This window comes from Jatropha curcas, chromosome 10 (genome assembly GCF_041381405.1).
Source record: "Jatropha curcas cultivar XTBG-Jc1 chromosome 10, XTBG_Jcur_1.0, whole genome shotgun sequence".
NCBI classification, from domain to species: Eukaryota; Viridiplantae; Streptophyta; class Magnoliopsida; order Malpighiales; family Euphorbiaceae; genus Jatropha; species Jatropha curcas.
In genome coordinates this window covers 20,347,729-20,353,728 of record NC_143160.1, presented here as the reverse complement: position 1 = coordinate 20,353,728, position 6,000 = coordinate 20,347,729, and positions in this window count along the sequence as shown.

Sequence of the window (6,000 nt, the reverse complement as noted above, 5' to 3'; positions counted from 1 at the left end):
TGTGAGGGAAACCCAGTGATCAAGCAAGTTCTATTGCTTGAGCTACAGTGGCGCATGCCACATGCCACATGATGAAGGCGCCACACTACTTCATGTGGCACATACCACCATGGCCAGCCAAACAAAGTAGAAATAAGATTTTTGGGCTTCTGATCTGGGCAAGACCCCCGCATGCCACTATGTGTGCCGCACGCCACTTCTAGTGGTGCACAAGTCTTCAATTCAGTCCCTAGAGTCAATCTTTTCAAATAATACGTCATGATTCTGGGATCCAATCGAGTCGAGCATTAATCACCTTTGCTTAAAATGTGTATAGAACTCATTTTTGGCCCATATAATCAAATAAAGGATGGCAAATGAGTAGTGATGGTTATAGTTATTCATCATTCATGATGAACAATAAATTCTTGAACTCAAATCCTATTCTAAGCTAAATAATAATGATTTATTCTTCTATCATTTACTTTCTAGTTCATTTAGTTTCTGTCATTTTCAATTCCAAGTCATTTGCTTCATGTTTTTTTCGCTATTTCACTATGATTTACTGTGCTAACCATTGTTCCTTAGTATTGTTACCTTTTGTTATAATTCTTTGATGTTATTGCATGATTTATGGCCTTGGAATGTTTATTTTATGTTTATCATGTTTATTGTTTTATTCTTTATGATTTATTTAATGCTTTATGTTGAGCTTGATGCATGGGTCCATAATAGATTCCATAAATAGCTTATTTGTAACATTATTGGGTTTGGAAAATATTAATAAGTTGAAGGGTAGAATGTAAGGTAGAAATGGGTTGTAACTCTATTCTCCTCCCCCTTTTCTTTGCTTGACTGTTTTCATATTATATTTAATTATCACTCCTCATGATTGCCATATTCCAAAAATGCATTAGAACATATTTTACACCTCAATTAGAGTTAATCATATTATTGAGATTATGAATGAATGGACAACGAAGGAGATCGGTTTCTAACTGGGCGGTTTGAGTGCCTAACACCTTCTCTTGACCGTACCTAACTTCCTTATCTAGTCTTTGGTAAACAAGATTAGTCATTTCCAAAGGAATGGCTAATTCATGAATTTTTCCCTAAAGAGGGTGGCAACTCCAAAAATAAAGTTCTTACCAAAGTAAGAAATATTTTACAAAAATCACATTTTCAAAATAAGGCCGCCTATCTCGAGGATGTTAAAATGGGTCTAATAAAAGAAAATCAATTTTCATAAAATTAAAATAAACGAAGCTTGTTTTTCCTTTTAGTCATCGAAAAAAATGACGTGACCTCATTCGAGGGCCCGCTACCTAGGCCGAAATCCTAGATATGCCTTCGTACCTCGTTTATATGAGGATCAAGGGAAGCAAAGTTCTACCATCGATTAGGATGGTAGGGTTTTGGGTGTCATTCTTAGAATGGGCTGATGATTTTCCTGACGGACCGGGCTTAGAGTGTCGAATGGACTGGGTTTGGTTTGAAAACTCATTTTATGATATGCTTGACGGACCGAATTTAAGGCATTTTGAATGCCGAGCAGACCGGGCTTGAGAGTTATAAAGTGCCAGATCGACCGGACTTAATTGACAAGGTTTTGAGTTAAGTTTTATACCCTAGGTCATGAGGTTGAAAGGTCGGGTGGTGCAAGTGTTCGGTTTCAGAGCTCCAAGATGTTAAACGGTTGAAGAGACTCAGTCTTTTCTCCAAATAGCTAAGGATGGACACAAGGGCCCGATTTAGCCTTATATTATATATTTAATTAGCTTTGAACCAAGGAGGATCGAAGTGTATATGAAAGTCGAAAGATCAACTTTTGAGTACCAAGTCAGATTTTGACTCAATTAAGGAAAAAGAAAAAAAATCGGACTATAAAGCCTTAGAAACGTTCACCGAAGGGAGAATTAGAGTCATTGAAGCTTGAGAAACGCTTGATCAAGCAACAAGAGGTGCTGAGAAATGAGGGAGAGAGCCATATTTATAGCCTAGCCAGTACCGGCATCCTTTCTGCCTGGGGATGGCAACAGGTCAAGTACCCACGTAAAATGCACTACCTGAGCTCGAACCCGATTACAAGTTAGGTACCCGAACCCATCTGAAATTCATCCCAAATCTATTCAGAAATTCATATTTACTATCTGAATCCGTCCCGATTATAATTACCCATTTAAAAATCCGAACCAGTTTAAAGATCCATTTAGCATTAAAAATATTTTTTATTTAATTTTTTTAAAATAAAAATAAGTAGAAACTATAAAATTATTTATTTTAACTTAATAAAAATATAATATAAATATTAAATAATTATAGCATTAATTATAATTAAAAAGTGTGTATATATAAATTTTTATTTAAAAAATAATTATTTTAAATATTTTTTTAAATATTATTAAATGGGTAACGGGTAGCGGTACCGCGACACGAATCCGAATTTGACCCGAACCCACTACGGACAGTAAAAATACTATCCGAATCCCCCCAAACTCGTTTATTCACTACCCGAACCCGCTAAAATCTAATTGGGTCAGATCGGGTACCCACTGGGTCAAGTTAAATTGCCATCCCTATTTTTCCCCTATACAGGGGGCCTTGGCGCCAAACTGAGGCAGCTTCTGACTGCCTGGCCAATACCGGGCACGGGGCTATCGGTACCATCGGCAAGCAGGCCGGTGCTGGCTAAGCCAAATTACCTCCTTGCCCTTTTGGCTTGTTTTAAGATTTTCTATCTTCGGAAAGCCCGTTTGAGGTCCAAACATCATCCTATCGAGTTGATTTTTGTGCCATTGGAACTGTAGAAAAATCTCCTATGGTTTTAGGTGCTAAAATCAGGATCAATAACAATATAAATTAAATTGAAGTGTGTATGTTTTATACACACAGTGCTGTTTTATTAATTAACCATTATATTCACATTAATTTTATATGAAATTTTATTTTAATATTATAAAAATCTAAATAATGTAAGACAAAAATTATGATCAATATTTAATATTAAAAAATAAAAATGAGTATAAATGGCAAGTAAAGATGAGCAATGACAACAAATTGAATGAGTAAGAATAACGAATATAGTCAACGTGCAACTCATGTCATAAAAAGACTAGTATATATAAAAGTACAAATGGGATGGAAATATTGGATTTTTAAAATGCTCCTGCTAATTAGCAAGTCTTCAAAAATATAAAATGGAAATGCATACTACTTTCTTATACCGCAATAGAACTTAAAATCATTGTGGCGTTATATATTGATGAAGACAAAATCATCTCCAAAATTAGAAAAATTAATTTAATATGTCATGTATGTATTATTGTCGAAACTTTTTTGTTTAAATGCCATTCTTTGAAAAAAGTTGAGGTAATTAGACCATTGATATAAAATGATATATTATTTTAAAAAAAAATTTTTAGTCGCACTTGCAATAATCTAATTGGATATAAAATTTTATTAATAGCCAATCTAAATTAAATTATCTTTATTTTCTCAATCAATAGAACCAATCCATAAACTTTTGTAGGGGCAAATATACTATTGGGTTCGCCAAAATGTCCCTATAATCTTTTAATTTTATAGGTTGATTAAAAATATCATTAAAAATAATTTATTTATATTTAATTAGAAAAATTTTAATTTTATTTGGTATTTTATTGGTTGAAATTGTAACGCGCTATTTTTTTTTTTTTTTTTTGTGTCTCAAATAGTAGTTTACCAGTCTGTGAATAGTACTATAAGTCTAAGAATCGGTATTATTTCGGTCCGAAAAAATTATTATTTATATTTTTATATTTTATTTAATATTTTTGGAGCATGCATACATGATTTTTATGGGTAAAAAGTAAGTAATGAATTTATCTGAAGAATTTAGATAATCAGTGAATAATGAATTATGGTGTTTTATTAATTAAGAAAATTTAAGAAATTATTTTTAAAGAGTAAATTTAAGAATTTTGTACATATACATAATATTTTGAAGGAATTTAATTGGAGAATATTTTTAGCCATTAGATTAGAGTACCATTGACTTAATCTTAACCACCCAATTATGTGAAAATACTAAAATACCCCTTTAGTTGCTTTATAAAATCAACTACAATCATTGAGCAACCATTTTTTCCCTTCTTCTCCATGTTAATGCCAACTTCTTCTTCCTCTCTTCTTTGTTTGTCTTCACTTCTTTATAAAGACCGATAAAACTACTATTCACATACCGATACAACTAAAGTAAGCTAAAATTTGGGAATTTGACATGTTAAGGCCTAATGAGGTGAAATGATGTTATGAAGGTGCTACTAAGACTAAATGCATGTGTTATGATTAGAGAGTTGATTTGCCTAAGTAAATCAAATATGAGACTTTTTCCTACTTATGCCATAACATAGAAAAAGTCATCTTTTGGGATTACGACATACCTTTAAAAGATAAAATGCTTTTGTTTGATGGTAAATAATTTATGTGTGCGAAGTTTGGATGAAATGCTATGCTATACCTTGAGAAATGAGAAATTTCCTATGACTTGAATCATAGATTTATTTGGATAAAGGTGTTTATAAATCATGTGTGATGAAGTTCTCTTGATTATTGGTATGTTTTAGGATTATTTGATGAATATAAGACATAAGTTTGAAAAGTGTTCTTTATAATAAGAATTTCCTATGATAAGATATTATGCTTAAGCATGAAACTTTAGTGAATTACTTGAGTTCTAAACTAATCATATAATATGATTTCAAGAAGACTAAAGAAAATGAATTTTATGAGAAATGTTATGAATTAGAAAGAATAAAGATATGTTTTTGGGCTCTAATATACTTGGTGTGAACTTGATGTGTGATTTGATTTATTATGTAAGATGAGCATGCTCGGCATTTGATGCCATTATGATATGAAGCTATGATCATATGTTAGGCACGTGGGTGACTTATGTTAGAGCAGACGCCCTCCATATGTTATGATAGGCTATTGAAGCCCCTATGATTATGTTGGCATATAAGGCCACTATGAATAAGTTTATGAAATCTTACTTGTTTCATTTTCTCCTAAGTATATGCGAGCCCTTTAGAAAATATTTTTAAGGAAATTAAATTAATGAGATTATATTATTTTAGTTGATCTTAGTATAGGAATAAATGATTATATTATCAAATGAATCTTTAAAGCATGATAATTTGGTACATGGTTTTAAAATAAATAGCATCCTTATTGATAAAATAAATGTCTACAGTAATGAACATATGATATAAAAGGATGAAGTTGTATATGTTATCAAATTGTAAGTTTAGTTTGATATTTCTTTTGCTATAAAAGTATATGCATGTTGAATGTTCAAATGATTTTATTATTGTGAGCTTTTTTTTATGAAATTTATGTTCTAAGTATGTTGCTATCGCAACATTGGTAAGTATGTGATTTATGAACACCACTGAATTTTATAATCAACGCGTTGATTTTTATCACACGCAGGTTGAAGATCATGGTTGTTGCTCGAAGACCAAAAGCGTAGCATCAGAGCAGAAGAAACTATTTTGGTAGTAGTAGAATTAGTTTTATGTAATTAAAAATTATGATATGTATAATTATTATCTATATGGAGATTATGTTATTCGAATTATAACTTAAGCATGTTATTCCAAATTATTTTGGTGTATATATTTGGAGTTAAGCTTGGGACTTATTTAATGATTGGATGTAAAATATTTTCTAAGTTAGTTGGCATGGTTGGATTATTAGGATTTGATATACAAATGAATGCATTTAGTTGATGATTATTATGATGCTAATGAGAGATTACATAGTTATGAAGTTATAGAAGTGTTGTTTGTGTTGTGTTGATTATTGGAGTTTGATGGGGTTTGGAGTTTGAATTTGGGAGTGTTTTGTATTCACATATTTGGCAAGCTTAATTTTTAAAGGAAACTCTTGCAGTTTTTCTGTAGGATTTTCGCAAATCGTTTTCAAAAAGAAAAATATTCTGGTTGTTAAACTTGTGAATACTAAATCACTTCTAATTCA